Here is a 16,714-nt window from a genome sequence, read left to right as displayed (position 1 = left end):
AGTCAGGGGGGAATGTTTTTTTGCAAAATACGTGGCCCTTCCGGTGGTTCCCCGCTGTCAGGTGGAGGAATAATTATTTTGCGCGTAATAAGGAGGCACTTCCTTGATGCGGCCGTGGACCCAACTGTCAGCCTCTCCACGTACAGTCCATGTCCGATGGAAGCCTTTTCTTGACCACGTTGACCACGCTGCGCCGAGAGCACCAGGGCGATGGACGACGGCGAGGCCTAGGAAGGGGACGACGCGGAGCCGGGGAAGACGCGGTAGTGGAAGCCCGCACGGAGAGGAGTACGAGGGTTCACTGGTTCGGCTGCGGTGTGAGGCTGTCGTCGCTGCGGGGCCTGGCCAGCGGTGGGAATAGTAGGGGGCGGTGAGGCCTCCACGGTAGCACAGCCGGCCATGGGAGGCAGGAGCATGCGGCACGACCGGCGCTGCTTTGGGCGGCTGGAGCAAGAAGACCAGAGGTTGAAGAAGCACTACGGCCGTTGGATTGACATCGTACGGTCACTGGAGCTAGAATCATTCATATTGACTAAGTTGACAAAGCACTCTGTCCCCGTCAACTTAGTAGGCCCACAAGTCAGCCTCCCACCAAGGTGGGTCCCAACTAGCAGGGGGAGTATTCATTTTTTTGTGCGTAATAAGGAGGCACTGCCGGTGGGTCCGAGCTAACAGCGGGGGGAACGTTTTTTCGCAAAATACGGTGGCCCGTTCGGTGGGTCCCAGCAGTCAGGGGGAAAGGTTTTTTTTGCCAAATACGGTGGCCCCGTCCGGTGGGTCCCTGCTGTCAGGTGGAGGAATAATTATTTTCCGTGTAATAAGGAGGCACTTCCTTGCGGCTGCCGTGGACCCAGCTGTCAGCCTCTCCACGACAGTACTCTTCCGATGGAAGTCGTTCCTTGACCACGTTGACCACGCCGCGCCGAGAGCACCAGGGCGGTGGACGACGGCGAGGCCTAGGAAGGGGACGACACGGAGCTGGGGAAGACGCGGCAGTGGATGCCCACGCGGAGAGGAGTACGAGGGTTCACTGGTGCGGCTGCGGTGTGAGGCTGCCGTCGCCACAGAATAACAGGGGGTGTGGGTGAGTAGAGGGATGCCCTGGCCAACGGTGGGAGTAGTAGGGGGCGGTGAGGCCTGCACGGGAGGTGGGAGCAGGCGGTCCCGCCAGCGCTGGATTTGGTGGCTGGAGCAAGAAGATCAGAGATTGAAGAAACACGGCGGCCGTTGGATTGACATCCAACGGTTACGTCTGCTAGAATCGTTTGTTGACGTATATAATAACTAAAAAATCTTGCATACGCGTCAACTTATTAGGCCCATAATTCAGACAATTCCCTCTTTTTTTAATAATTTATAGATAGCTCATTGCGACTTGTTATGCAATTTATTGCAGTCCGTTTTTTGGTTGGCCAGGGCCAATTTCGCATATTTCTATGGGTTCCAAAGTATTTTTAATACCGAAATGTCGAGCCAGATTTAAAGTACTTTGAAGATATATTCAAATTAGGTTAACGCCCAGTGAAATAGGAATCTGAAAATGTGAAAAAAATTCAGAAATTGTAAAGTAATTGCCAATTTGTCATCTGTTTTTATATTTACAACCCATTTCATATTACTTTCAAGATTTGCCGGCGTCTTGAAAGAGTTGCAGCCCATCAGGGCGTACAAAAATAAGTAGGCCTGGATTGGGTATTCTTCAGAAAAAATAAACTGGGCTCATTTTCACAAAGAAAAAATAGCTGGGCTGGTCACATGGTGAACATAAAATATAACCCTAGGCTAGACGGGCCACAACCCAGTTCAAACCCTGCTCCGTCTCAACAATAACAAAAAAATACTGCTCGAGCTGCTACTTCCCAGGTGTCAGCCGATCTTGTGTTGTTCTCTTGTCTAGTGACTATATACGCTCATAATGTCGTGGGTCCCAGATGTCAGGAAAACACTAGGAGGAAGCATTTTAGTTTTCCATACGCTGACATGGTGGGCCCTAATGTCATCCTCTCCACGTACTTCTGCCGATTCCTGTTGTTTGTTGACCATGTTGACAACACGAGAGGGCGGCGCCACGGCAAGCGCACCAAAGCGCGCGGAGGACGACGATGAGGCCTTGGATGTCGGCGTTAATGATTTAGGAGACGGTGGGGCGGCGATGCATGCGCTGAGGCGCAACCAGCCGTGGGAGGCAGAAGCAGGTGTCCCCGCCGGCGCTGGTTTGGTTTTGGCGGCTGGAGGAAGACAGGACTGAAGAAACACGACAGACTGTAAAAGCAGCAGGAGTACTTAACAACCTTAACTGAAACCAGCAGGGGCACTTAACAACCATAGCTGAAAGCAGTATGAGTACTTATACAGGTTCAACCGTACAAAGCACGCCTCGAACAGTGCTACTTTGCCTACAGTTAACCAAGGGTGAGGCCGCGAAGCCCCAGGACAAGGCCCAGGCACCACCCCGCGCATCCACAACCTTCTGAAAGCGGCTTCATCTCGCAATGTGGTCAATAAACAGGATATTCACTTTAGATCCATGGAAAAGCAGGAACATAATCTTCTGTCCTATTCTCCAAGATGGACGGGCCTTCATTATTTGAGACCACCCATGAATATGTATCTTTTCACCTCCAAGGGGAATGGAGTAGGTCGACATAAACATCATGTTGTGACCAAGCGCAAGTTTGACCCGACCAAGGTCAGGCATCTGTATAGGAACAATAGAACTGGGCAGTTTCTGTTTCGAGAAGATCACAGCTGTAAAACTGTGTATAAGCAATAGTTTATGAACAACATATATAACAGGAAATAGCTCGTACCATAAGTTTCTCGACACAGTTGGACCTGTTCAACGAGTGCAGCAGTGGCACACATATCCCACGTGGCCTTCCACCATTGAAACGCCCAACAAGGACTTCAAGACGATCAATAAATTGTAGGAACTTGTGGATGTCATCCCAGTCAACTTCAGTGCCATCAGTAACAGCCGAGTTGTTACAGAATAACAAACGAGCAGCCTGCTTAACTCTGAAAAAACCTACACGTGCCACCAATTATAAGAAAATATTAGTTAGAAGTAGCATCTTCGTGAGAGATTCGTTGCTACTTCTAAAGTTAAATTGTGATCAGTTAGACAGAATAGGTGGACTAAGAAGTAATCGAGGCAACAAGCAAGAACCAGATACAAAACTAACATGGATGAACAATTGGAACGACGTCGGGGTGGAAGATCGCAGTGAAGATGAGACCAGGTTCTGCTATTTCCATCAACATTCGTGCGCCAACTTTCAGTCTGTAACACTTGAGAAAGTTTATCCAAGTTCGGCCGTAAAAAAAGCAGCGATCTTCTTGGTTCATGAACCCAACTCGAAACTTATATCCATGGCTTGTCTTCACTCTTACCATTAAACTGGTGTATTCAGTTATGGCAAGGCCGAGCATCTTGAGTACATGTGTTCTGGCAGAGCAAGGAATGCACTGCAGGAAAAATAATATGAGAACACAATTTATTCCCTATATCCAAATCTAGAAATACTTTCCTCCTTCACGTCAGTGTTGACCATGGTACTAGTACCTTTTATCCAAATATAGCAATCCAAATTTCCAAATCAGTCGACATCATGTTCAAAAAACCCCACCCTCCCGGATAGAAAAGAGGATTCTAGGAACATACTGTGCGCGTTTTAAAATCCTGTGTTAGGATGAGAAGGAACAAGTCTGGCGTCTCACCGAGGGCGCAGAAACCTGTAGGGTCCTCGCACTTTGGGCACTGCAAATGAAACACACGAGATTCAGTAGGAAGAAAAATGCATCAACGGCGGCGGCTGCCATCCTAGGAGTACCCGTGACCAAGGGACTTGGATTTATCAGGGATGGATGAAGAATTTGTACCTTGTTCTCCATGAGAAAACCCTATGCAATCGCCGAGCGGGGGTTTTCTCTGAACAAGCAGACAAGGTAGAAGGGATTCAGGCCGAGTGAAATATTGCCGCTCTGTCCGTCCAGCTTACTGCTAAAGCTGGAAAGGTTGGGTTTTTTTGATTTGACGGCTTGTCGGGTGGTAGGTGCGACATATGCCAACGGGTGGCTTATCATTGTGGGAGCCAGTAAAACATCGCCGGTGCCTGGAAACAGGATGAGGCGAAGACATGCACACCGGCGGATCTTACCCAGGTTCGGGGCTCTCCGTGGAGATAACACCCCTAGTCCTGCTCTGTGGGGTCTCCACATGATCACTAGATCAATACAAGTAGCTACACGTGCTCCTTGAACTGTTTGGCTAGAGGAAGAAGAAGGGCAAGGCTAGCTCTCCTTTTCTCTCTATGTGGTGTGTGGAATTCTATCAGCTCCCCCTTTTGCATGGGTGCCCCGGGGGGTTTATATAGGCCTACCCCCCAGGGGTACAATGGTAATCTGGCTGGGCGCGGGTCCCAGCCGTCAGTGTCTATGCTCGCCGGCATCTCCGCCGGTCATTGGGGCCCGCCGACTGGTGGGTCCTGCCGGCTGCCGGCCTCTTGGCCGGCAGGCCGGCCCCACCGCTTGGGGGCTTTGTCGGCAGCTGGTTACTGTTGCCTCGCCTCTGATGACGAGGGCTTTGTCGAGGTAAGCGTGGCTACAGTGTCACCGCCTTGCGAGCTCTCACTGTAGCCTCACCTCGTCTTGTCTCCTTAATGAGGCACATGCTTCGAGGGAGGGAGGTAGCCGGGTATTGGGAGCCGGCCACACCCCTGGCCGACTAGAGGAGGCCAGGCCGCCTTCAGATGTCTCTCTGGCAAAGGGGCCCGCCGCCCATGGGCCGTACTGGCACCTGTCGTGGGTGACATCAGGGCCAACACGGCTACAGTGCCGCGCCGGACGGGGGATGGCTGGCCCGTACGGTGCCCTGTGGCCATGCCTGTTCCGGGATTCGGGGGTAGTGGGCTGTACTGCGGCCACGGCCCATCCTATCGCGGTTACGTGGGTACAGTCTTAGTGGGTGCAGTCCTGGCCGGCACCGGGGGGCCGGCTTTCTTCATGGCCGGCTTCTGGGAGTCGGTCCTCTCAGGGCCGGCTTCTAGGAGTCGGTCCTCTCAGGGCTGGCTTCTAGGAGTCGGTCCTCTCAGGGCCGGCTTCCTGGAGTCGGTTGTCTCGTATCTTTCTTGGAGAAGGTCTCTGAGGCTGGGTCGCCTTCTAGGTGTCGGCCCCGGGAATAGCCGGCCGGGGGAAGGCGGCCCTACGCTTTGTATGCTTGAAGGCTTGAATGGCCTGATAATTTTTCGAAGAGCCAGGGGGAGTCGGCTAGGCTACCCGTGGCCATTTACTCCGACAGTAGTCCCTGAAGCTGGTTGGGCTTCGAGGCTGAGAGGAGGTCGAGAAGCTCGGTGAACTTCTTATCTTGACGACCCAGCTGCTGGGAGCCGGCTTCGGTTGGGCGCGCCGTCTTGGCGAAATTTTTAAATTCGGAAGGCGGGAGTCTATTGGCGCGTGCGCCGGGCTGCGGGCCGGCCGCTCGCCACCTGCTAACCACGTGGCGTCCCTTGGCTGAAAAGATCCTACCAACCCACGCGCGCGACAAGACGTCGCCGCAGGCCGAGGGCCCACCACTCCTACGCCTAGGCCCAGGCGCGGATTCTTCGCGGCTCAAAGCTGTCCTCACGTCTTCCGGCGGCGGTTTCCGCACGCCGCTAGGGCGCAATAATCGCGGGACGTGGGGGACTGGGTGCAGTTAATCCCACGTTCCTCCCCATGCCTCGCCTCCTCGGCTTCGCCGCACGAGGCTATAAGTAGGGGGAGGAGGGAAAGCGGCAGACGCTCGCACGCTCCTCTCCTCTCCGCCATCTTCTTCCTCCTGCTTTCTCTTGCCACAGCGCCTCGCCGCTGCGCCGTCCCACCATTCTTCACTCCGCCCCGCAGCTTTGCCGCCGCAGGGCCGTGCTTTCTCCGCCGCCGCACTCTTCCTTGCTAGCTTCTCGCCACCATGCAGTACGGCGGGGACTGGGACGGCTCCAACATCCACATGGACCACATCGAGTTCCTCCGCAAGACACGGCGGTTGCCCGGCGCAGACCAGGTGCGGGACCGTCTCGCGCCTGCGAAGGAGATCATGCCGGAGCCGGAGGAAGGCGAGCGGGTAGTCTTCCGCTCGCATTTCCTGCGCGGCATCGGTTTGCCGGCGAGCGCTTTCTTCCGCTCCTTCCTCGACTTCTATCAACTCCAGCCGCACCACCTCACCCCGAACACGGTGGTGCTGCTGTCCGCCTTCGTCACCTTGTGCGAAGGCTTCCTTGGCGTTCTCCCCACCCTCGAGCTCTGGGGGGAGTTCTTCCAATCTAGGCTGGGCACCCGCATGCAGGGCGTGCCGGCCCAGAGCGGCGCCTTCATCGCGATGCGGAGGCCGGTGGCCGACAACCCCTTCCCCGTCATCAAGTTAATCCCGTTGGTGAAGCGCTGGCAGAAGTCGTATTTCTACGTGAAGAACGTCTCCCCACAAGGCGACTACGTCAACTTGCCGGCTTACGTAGCCAGCCCGCCGGCTGGGAGGCGGCCCCACTGGTCCTATCGGGCCGCGACGCTGACGCCGGCTGGAGCCGCGGCCGTCGCCCGACTGCGGCTGATGATCTAGTCGGAGGGCCTGACTGGGCCCGACTTGCTGGCCGCCGTCGTCGCGCGCCGGGTGCTTCCGCTTCAGAGCCGCCCTCACCTGATCTGTCAGATGAGCGGCCAGCTCGATCCGAGTCGGATGTGCACCAAGGACATGCCGCACGACGAGGTGGCCCATATGGTGAATTACCTTGCGAACTGCAAGCTCTCCACAGAGTGGCGGTTTGGCAAGGAGCCATATTCCCGTGCACATCCTCCGCCCACGGTATGTTCTCTTTTTCCTTTTCTTTTCTTAGTTTTGTCGCCGAGTTCCTTCCAGCCGTCTCTGATCAGTCGGCACGCCTTGGCAGAGCCCTCTCCTTCGACCTTCAGCCGGGTCAGAGGCGGAGCGCCGATTCCTCCCCGAACGAGCGGAGCATGACCTGGAGGACCACGACTTGGGGGCGGCCGCCATGGATGACAACACCGAGGCGGGTGGCGGCGAAGCCAGCGGCGATGCAAGCGGCTCCGGGCTTGGAGCCAGTTTCGACGACTGGCCGGATGACGATGAGGCGGAAATCGTCCCACGCCGCCAGCCGGCTTCCGGCCACGGCGCGGGTTCCTCCGCCGCGCCGCCTGCTCGGGGCGGCGGGCACAAGCGCCGTGCCGCGTCGGGCTTGTTCCGGAGCCGGCCGAAGAAGCCCAAGGGCGGGGCAGCGGCGACCAGGCGGGATGAGGTGGCCGCGAAGGCGGCCCGCTTCCGCAAGGTGGTAAAGCAGTCGCAGATGGTGTCGGCATAAGCGTATATTCCTTTGTACATTCTTTCTTCTTTTCTTGGTGATATCTGAATCCTTGCCCTTTCTCAAAAAATCAGGGCTCCGCTTTCGCTCGAGCGGGTTGCTGCCGCCTCCGTCGTTGGATCGCCGGGAGGATCCGGGAGCACCCGCCGCGTGGACCCCCGCGCCGAGCTTCAGGCGGCGACGGAGCGAAACGCGCGGGAGGTGCGGGAGGAGCGGGAGGCGGAGGAGTTGAGGGCGGCTGCCGCCAAGGCAGCACAGGAGGAGGAGGCGGCGAAGGCGTGCACCGACGCAGCGGCCAAGGCCCAAGTAGAGGCTGCGGCAACAGCGGAGGGGGCCTTGCTCGTCGCCCCTCTGCGCGTCGCGGCGCCCGAGGCCCCAGAGCCCCCGCCAGAGGAAGCCGGCGGCGACCAGCCGGGATTGGAGAGGGAGGACGACGTCGTCGTCCCGAAGAGGGAGGCGGCACCGACCCCGCCGACTGGGGCGACCCAAGGCGGCCGGCCTAACATGCCGCCTGCGCAATCGGCCGGGGGCGAGCCGGCCACAAGGACGGATCTAGTGGTCCAGTCGCCATCGTGCCAGCGCACGGGGAAGGCCGCATCGGACCCGCAGAAGGCCGCGGGCCTCAGCTCGTCGGCCCAGGACATGGAGGCGGCCAGCGCCAGCTCGGGGTGGACGCCGGGTGGAGGGACGGCTGTGGTGAACGTGGCAGCGCAGGACGTCCGGAACCGCCTTCAGTCCCAGGCTGCGGCGCTGAGGAAATACAATGACGAGTTCCTTGCGACGCGGGTGGCCATTCGGGTTAGTCTTCTTATTTTTCTTTTTTGATCTTGGTTTCTTCCGTGGGGGCGCGTCAGCGCACCCACTGGGTGTAGTCCCCGAGTTCTGAGTCGGCTGCCGAGCAGGCGGCTTGGAACTTCTTAGCAGGCTTTGTTTTGCTATCTTGTTCTCATTCGCTCCTCTGCCTGTCTTGCAGGACTACAACAACCTCCGCGCGTCTGCCTTCAACTCCCAGGCTCGGGAGCTGACCCAGAAGAATGCTGACCTATCTGAGAGCCGGGGTAAGTGCTTCGTCTTTTATCTCACGTGGGGGCGCGTCGGTGCACCCACTGGGTGTAGTCCCCGAGATTCGGGCCGACTGTTGAGCAGTCGGGTTGGATCTTCCTTGACGACTTCTTCCTTATTGCTTCTTTCTTTTTTGCCATCCCTGCAGCGGCCAACGCCAGTCTAAGGGAGCAGCTTGGCGGGGCTCAGGCCGCCCTCCGTGCTGAGGAGGCCGAGTTTGACGCCTTGGCACAGGAGCGTTACCGCCTGGCCAAGAGGTTGGCTGACCAGGAGAAGAGCCACAAGGCGGCCCTGAAGGCGGTGCAGGACAGCGAGGCCGCCCTCCAAGCCGAGTATGAGACAGAGGCGGCCCGCTGGGCCGAAGCGAAGCAAACGCTGATCAACGGCTATGGCCAGATCAAAGACTTGGTTGACGGTAGGCCGCCTTCTTCTTCGTCCTTTCTTGCCACTTGCCGTTTGGCTCATTCTCTGACTTGGTGTTTTTCTCTTCTTTCTCTTTCTTTCTTGCGCAGAGTACTTCCCTGGCTACTCTACCGCCGCCAACCAGGTCGTCGAGGCCCACCGCGAGGCACGAAGGCAGGCTGGCGCCGAGATCGCACCGAACGCTCGCCGGTCGCTGGAGGAGCAGCTCTTGGCGATTCAGGCCCGCCTCCAGCCGGCTCATCGCATGCTCCGCCGGCTTCAGCGTGTTGGGGCGCAGGTGTTGGCCACTCTCTGGCCTGGTGAGGTGATTCCCCGCACCCCCAGTCGGACTGCCGACTGGCTGGAGGTGGCGGTCGGCCGCTTCGAGGCTTGGAAGACTTCTGCGGCTCGGTCCGGCGCCAGGCGGGCGCTGGAGTTCGCCAAGGCCTGGTATCCCAAGCTGAGTATGGACTAGCTGGCCACCTGGCGGCAGGAGGCCGACACGGAGCTGGAGCCGGTGTGGCCGGCTATCATCCAGCGGGCTTCGGCGATTGCCGACTACACCGACACCAGCGCCTTCGCTCCTAAGGTGGACGACAATGGCGTTGCCCAGCCGGAGGAGTGGTTCGGGCTGAATCCGGCAGACGGCGAGGACTCGGCGGAGGAGATCGACTCCAGCGACGAGGGCGAGGAGGAGGAGGAGGAGGAGGAGGAGGGTGAAGACGCCGCGCCAGATGGTGGAGCGGCCGGTCAGCCTCAGCTTGACCGTGCCTCCAGCAACAAGGCACGCGCGGGTGCACCGCCTGCAGCCGGCGATGATCAAGCCAAGACCCGCCAGCCGGCCACTCCTCCAGCCGGCAGCGCCGTCTCCACCGACCAGCCCGGCTCCCCTGCTGCGCCCTTAGTCTAGTCTGCTGCCCCTACTTTCCTGTTTCACCATTCTTGGAACAGTATTTTGTTAAGTTTGCACAATTCCACCCACTGGGGGTGTATTCGAAATATATTGACTGCCGACCTGTTGGGGGCCTTATGTGTAAATATAATTATGCATGCGTTTGGCTTTCCCTTGTTCTTTGCTTTTCATCCTTCGGTTGTTTCCTTTGCCGCCCTCCCTTGGTTGCCGCCTTCCCAGCCGGACAGCTGCTCTACAATCTGTGGCTGGGGAAGTGCTTGGGAGGGCAAGTACTCTAGCTTTGTTGGATTATAGCGAAGTGATTGGGAGGCCGGCCAGCCGGCTGTTTTGACAGCCAGTAGGCGTGGTTGGAGGTTGTCTTTGCGTTATATAAGTTCGTTGGTACTTAGCCATTTTTTGTGTGGGCATCCTTTCTGCCTTTAGCTCTTGCCAGTCGGACAGTCGGTTCTTCGAGCTGCGACTTTCGACAAGAGAGGGCTTGGGTGCCGGCACACTACTTGTCTGACTTCAGGTAGAACTTTTAACATAACTTAAGGCGGCCAGTCCCCGGGCCGACAAGTCGAACCCGGTGCCAGACAAAAAAAATCAAATGTAATAATACATTCATGAGTATGACACTCGTCATTCATAGATAAAGGAGGGCAGTCCCCGAGTGCTCCTCGGGGGGCCCATTTGTCTCATATTTAATGAAAACGGTAGCATGGAACATACTGCTTTCAACTGTAAAATCTTCTCAGGAGGTTTGCGTTCCACGGTCGCTCCGACTCCTTGCCGGAATCATCCCTCTTGCGTGCTCTTGGTTTTTGTGCGTCGATCAGGTAGGAGGAGTCGTTGCCTAGTGCCTTGCTGACGACGAAAGGGCCTTCCCAAGGGGCCGAGAGCTTGTGCTGGCCGGCTATTCGCTGGATCAGCCGAAGCACAAGGTCGCCCTCTTGGAAGGATCTTGGCTTGACCTCCCAGTTGTGGTAACGGCGCAGACCTTGCTGGTAGATGGCGGACCGGCTGAGTGCTAACAGTCGGCCTTCTTCTAGTAGGTCGACGCCGTCTTCTTGCGCTTCCTTGGCCTCTGCTTCCGTGTACATGGTGACCCGAGGCGAGTCGAACTTGATGACAGTTGGGATGACAGCCTCGGCACCATATACAAGGAAGGATGGAGTGAAGCCGGTTGACTTGTTTGGGGTAGTACGCAGACTCCAGAGAACAGCCGGCAGCTCGTCGAGCCAGCAGCCGGCCGAGCGCTCTAGTGGTACGACCAGGCGGGGCTTGATGCCGGAGAGGATGAGACCGTTTGCTCGCTCGACCTAGCCGTTTGACTGCGGGTGGGCAACGGACGCTAAGTCTAGTCGGATGCCCTGTGTCACGCAGAAACGTGCCAGTGCTCCCTTGGCAAATTTTGTGCCGTTGTCGGTGATGATGCTGTGCGGCACGCCATACAGAGTAGTGATGTCGGCAATGAATGTCACGGCAGTCGGCCCGTTCAGCTTCTTGATCGGCTTCGCTTCGATCCACTTGGTAAATTTGTCCACGGCGACGAGCAGATATGTCAAGCCGCCGCGGGCTGTCTTGAATGGGCCCGCCATGTCCAGCCCCCAGACGGCAAAGGGCCAGGTGAGGGGGATGGTCTTGAGTGCAGAAGCCGGCAGGTGTTGCTTGGAACTTAAGACTTGGCATTCTTTGCAGCATTTGACTATCTCTTTGGCATCTTCCAAAGCAGTCGCCAAAAGAAACCATGGCAGAAAGCTTTGGCCACAAGTGATCTTGAGGCTGCGTGGTGGCCGCATTCACCTTTGTGGATATCCTTGAGGATTGCTACACCCTTCTCTGGCTCGACGCAGCGCTGGAAGACTCTAGTGACGCTGCGCTTGACAAGTTTTCTGTTTATTATTGCATATGCTCCGGCTCGGCATTTCACTAGTCTTGCCGAGATCTCATCAGTCGGCAGCTCTCTGTTGACTAGGAAGTTGAGGATGGGCTGGGCCCATGATGGAGCTATGACTTCTTCTACTGTCAGTACGGCCACTGCGACCCGGGTGGGCGGGTTGGGTTATGGAGAGTTGGAGTCGGCCACCGCTTCTTGTGTCGCTGCAGCCCTCGGGCCGACTGCTGCAGTCCCCGGGCCGGGTTCTGAAGTCCCCAAGCCGGGTGCGACTACGGCAGTCCCCGGGCCATTTGTCGAAGTCCCCGAGCCGCCTTCTGGGTTCCTCCAGTCGGGTCCGGCTGCATCGGGGGCAGGCGGTATGAAGATAGAGTCCGATTCTGGAGACGGCATGATAGATGGTTTGAGGAGGCGCTGGAGAGAGACACCGATTGGTATAACCTGTCGAGTGGAGCCGATCCGTGCCAGGGCATCTGCTTGGTCGTTGTCGGCCCGTGGCACGTGAAGGAACTCGCACCCTTCGAAGTACCCACTGATCTGCTGGACGAGGAATCGATAGCTCGCCATGTTTGCATCCTTGGCGTCCCAGTCGCCAGATGACTGCTGGACCACTAAGTCTGAGTCGCCATAACACAGGATCCGGCGTATGCCGAGCTCTTTGGCTAGCCGGAGCCCGTGTATGAGCGCCTCGTATTCAGCCACGTTGTTGGAGGCGGAAAAGTGGATTTGCAGCGTGTATCTGAGCTTGTCGCCTTTGGGAGAGGTGAGGACGATGTCGGCTCCCAAGCCGGTGTGCATCTTGGACCCGTTGAGGTCCATCCGCCAATGAGTAGAGTCGGGAGCCGGCGGTAGGTACTGGGTCTCGGCCCAGTCGACGAGGAAGTCGGCCAATGCTTGAGACTTGATGGCGGTGCGGGGCTGGTAGAAGATTGTGTAAGGCGCCAGCGCAATGGCCCATTTAGCCAACCGGCCGGATGCATCCCGGCTGCCTATGATCTCAGCAAGCGGGGCGGTGCATACGACCGTGATGGGATGCTTTTGAAAGTAGGGCTTCAGCTTCTTGGTGGCGAAGTACACTCCATAGCACATCTTCTGGTAGTGTGGGTAGTTTTGCTTTGAGCTGGATAGTACTTCGCTTAGATAATATACCGGCCTCTGGACTAGCTGGGCTCGGCCTTCTTCTGGGCGCTGGACCACGACGACTGTACTGACTACTCGGTTAGTTGCGGCGATGTAGAGGAGCATGGGCTCCTTCTCAGTCGGCGCCGCCAGGACAGGTGGAGTGGTCAGCATCTTCTTCAACTCATGGAAGGCTTGGTCCGCTTGGTCATTCCACTCGAAATGAGTGGATTTCTTCATGAGTCGGTACAGGGGGAGAGCCTTCTCTCCTAGCCGGCTGATAAAGCGGTTTAGGGAGGCCAGGCACCCGGTGAACTTCTGTACATCTCGCAACTTGGTGGGAATCTCCATTCTCTCAATGGCCTTGATCTTCACAGGGTTGCCCTCAATGCCGCGTTCGGAGACCAGAAAGCCTAGAAGTTGGCCGGCTGGTACTCCGAACACGCATTTCTCGGGGTTGAGCTTGATCTGGAATCAGCGCAAGTTGGCAAATCTTTCTTTGAGGTCTTCCAGCAGGGTGCCGCGCTTTTCTGTCTTCACCACAATATCGTCGACGTAGACATGGGCATTTCTGCCGAGTTGCTTGAGGAGGCATTTCTGCATGCAACGCTGAAAAGTGGCACCAGCATTCCTCAAGCCGAATGTCATAGTCAGGTAACAGAAAGCTCCGAATGGTGTGATGAAGGCGGTCTTTAGGAGGTCTGCTGGGTCCAACTTAATCTGGTGATATCCTGAGTAGGCATCCAAGAAACTCAACAGCTCACATCCGGCTGTGGAGTCTATTACTTGATCAATTCGTGGCAGAGCAAACGGATCTTTGGGGCAGGCCTTGTTGAGGCTAGTGTAGTCTATACACATACGCCATTTGTTATTCTTGTTCAACACCAAGACTGGGTTGGCAAGCCACTCTGGGAAAAACACTTCCATAATAAAGCCGGCGGCAAGGAGCCGGGCTATCTCTTCTCTTCTGACAGTCTCCGGAGGGGCTGCTTGACCGGCTTCGCGTCCGCTCGGACGTGTAATTTGTGCTCGGCGAAATCCTTCGGAACACCCGGCATGTCCTTTGGGGACCATGCAAAGATGTCTCGATTCTCACGGAGGAAGTCGACGAGCTCGCCTTCCTACTTACTGTCCAGGTTTGCACCAATGACTGCAAACCTCTCCGAGTTCTCCGGGTCCAGAGGTATCTTCTTCATCTCCTTGGCCGGCTGGAAGGAGCCCTGCGCATCATATTCCTTGGGGTTGGGGGACAAGGCCGGCTGCTTGCCGGCCATGGCCATGACTCGATCCAGAATCTTCTTCTCTTCTGCCACTACGAGGGGCTCGGCCAGTCGGCTGCTGGCTGCAGCGCACTCGATGGTTTTCTTGTAGTCATCGGCCACTGTGATAATCCCCTTTGAGCTCGGCATCTTCATCTTCAGGTAGGCGTAGTGGGGCACAGCCATGAACTAGGCCAGAGCAGGTCGGCCAAGCAAGGCGTGGTAAGGGCTTTCCAGATCCACTACCACGAACCAGATTGCTTCTCGGCGAAAGTGATCCTTGTCTCCGAAGAGAACATCCATCTTGATCTTGCCGATCGGGGAACAGGACAGGCCGGGTATGATGCCATGGAAAACGGTCCGGCTTGGCATCAGCTGCTTCGCCTTGAGGTTCAACTTCTCCATGGTATCGCGGTACAGTATGTTGATACTGCTTCCGCCATCAATCAGAACGCGGGAGAATCGGGCAGCCTACCTCTCTGTTGCGAGGGTGACATCCAACACCAATGCGTAGGAGCCAGGGGACGGCATGACCTCTGGGTGATCGGCCCGGCTCCAATTGATAGGCCTTTCGGACCAATGCATGAACTCGGGGCTGCTGGAGGCGACTGCGTTGACCTCTTGGTGCTGTCGGCGCCGGCTGCGCTTGTCTTCAACCTGGCTCGTGAAGACGATGTAGGCGGCGTGCTCATCAGGGAACTCATCTTGAATGGCTCCGACTGCTGGTCGGGCAGCCGGCTGCTGGGGGGCTGGAGGCGGCGGGCCGGGAGGCGGAGGCGGCACCAGCCCCTCGCCCTTGGAGATCTGGGTGAGCCAGTGGCACTTTCGGGTTGTGTGGTTGGATGGCTTCGCGCCGCTGTGGAACTTGCAGGGGGCATCGAGAGTCTGCTCGTAGGAGAAGGTCGGCTGCCAAGCCGGCCTGCCGGACTTCTTCTTGGGAGCGGGCCGCTCTTCGGGCTGCTCGTCTTCGACTGTGGCCACCTGCCGACTGGTGGAAGGCGGCATAGGGGCCTTGCGCTTGTGGTCGTTCTGGTAGGGGCGCCGATTGGAGTTGCCAGCCGGCGTCTTAGGAGCCGGAGCGAGCACCTTCCCAGAGGCGTCCACTCGGAGCTCGGGCTTCATCGAGGAGTCGGCTGTGGCGTACTTGTCTGCAATGACTAGCAGCTCATCGAGGGTAGCCGGCTCATCGCAGAGGAGTCGGTGCTTGAGGAGGGTGCCCTCTCAGCACCCGGCTGTGAAGTATTCGATGGCCTGCACCTCGTGCACCCCCTCGCAGGAGTTGCGGAGCTCGGCCCACCGCGTGAGGTAGTCGCGGGTCGATTCGCTGGGCCCTTGGACGCATAGGGAGAGCTGGCGGGGCTTGGGAGGCCGCTTGTACGTGCTGGTGAAGTTGCGGACGAAGATTTCCGTGAAGTCCAGCCAGCTGTTGACGCTGTAGGGATTGAGGCTGTTGAGCCAGGTGCGTGCCGTGCCTTTCAGCATGAGAGGGACGTACTTCAAGGCTACGCGCCTGTTGCCGTTCGCAATGCTGACGGCGGTAGAGTAGTCGATGAGCCAATCTTCCGGCTTCACTGAGCCGTTGTACTTGGGCGTGTCTCTAGGGAGCGAGAACCCTTTGGGGAAGGGCTCGTCGCGGATGCGGGGGCCAAAGCATGGCGGGCCGACATCATCTTCTTCTTCTAGTGCCAGGGATCGAGCTAGGCGGTCGATCCGGTGGCGGCCGGCGTTCTCACCGACTCCCTCGCGGCGGCCTAGTCGGCCACCGAGAGTCGGATGCGTGACGGGCGGCGGAGTGAGACATCTCTCCCCACGAGGCGGGGGAGGAGGCAGATCGCCTTGGCGCTCGACTGCTCGAGGGCATCCTTCCGCGTTGCGCTCGATGGTGATTCGAGTCCGGCTGCGGCTAGCAGCTGGCTCCTTGTCCTTCCTTGCGCGGGCGCCGCTCGTAGTTGGCGACCGGGTTGTCGCGGCGTGCTCTCAGCGTGGGGGAGGACTCTCAGCGCGGGCGCCGGCTTCATGCCGTTCCGCGGCCGCATCAATCAGTTGCTGGATACGTCTTGTCATGTAGGGGAGCTCATCAGCCCCCAGCCCGTTCAGCTCTTCTGCTGCCGCCTGAGCGGCTCGCAGATTCTCGAGCGGTGTGGCGTAGACCGGGCGGTCTGCCCCCAGCATGCTGGTGATGGCCGCGCCGCGCTTCTTGACGAGGCCGGCTCGGCTCGGCCCGCCGTGAGGCGGCGTACAAAAAGCGGCGCGGTCGACTTCGCGCTGGTGGGCCTCGGTGAGGCGTCTCATGGAGGCTATCTTCTGGCCCTCCGCGATGAGGGCGAGGCGGCGTGCCTCCAGGGTCTCGGCGTCGGCGTCGGCCGGGATGGGGACGGACAAGTCATGCATCGCCGCTTGCAGGGCGTCGTGGGCATTCTCGCCCGAGTCGGCGGCGTGGCTGATGACCAGCACCTCAGTGACAGCGCTGCTGCCGCTATCAGCTCGAGGGAAAGGGTCGTTGAAGACTACCACATCGAAGGGGTAGGCGTCGAGCGATGCCGTGTCGGAGTCGACAAGCATCGGGTCGGTGGAGCCGACCGACTCCAAGTCCACAGCAAGCTCGCTGGAGATGTGAAGCTAGTCGAGGAGGCTGATGAGGCGGCTCTCGGGGTAGTCCGTGCCCGCGTCGGACGCGGGCTCATCGGAGATGCGAGTCTCGCCAAGAAGATTGGCGAGGCAGCTCGCTGCGCAG

The sequence above is a fragment of the Triticum aestivum genome, chromosome 7D (assembly GCF_018294505.1).
Source record: "Triticum aestivum cultivar Chinese Spring chromosome 7D, IWGSC CS RefSeq v2.1, whole genome shotgun sequence".
Taxonomy (NCBI): Eukaryota; Viridiplantae; Streptophyta; class Magnoliopsida; order Poales; family Poaceae; genus Triticum; species Triticum aestivum.
The sequence above is the reverse complement of the archived record's forward strand: the minus strand, read 5'-3'. Positions refer to the sequence as shown.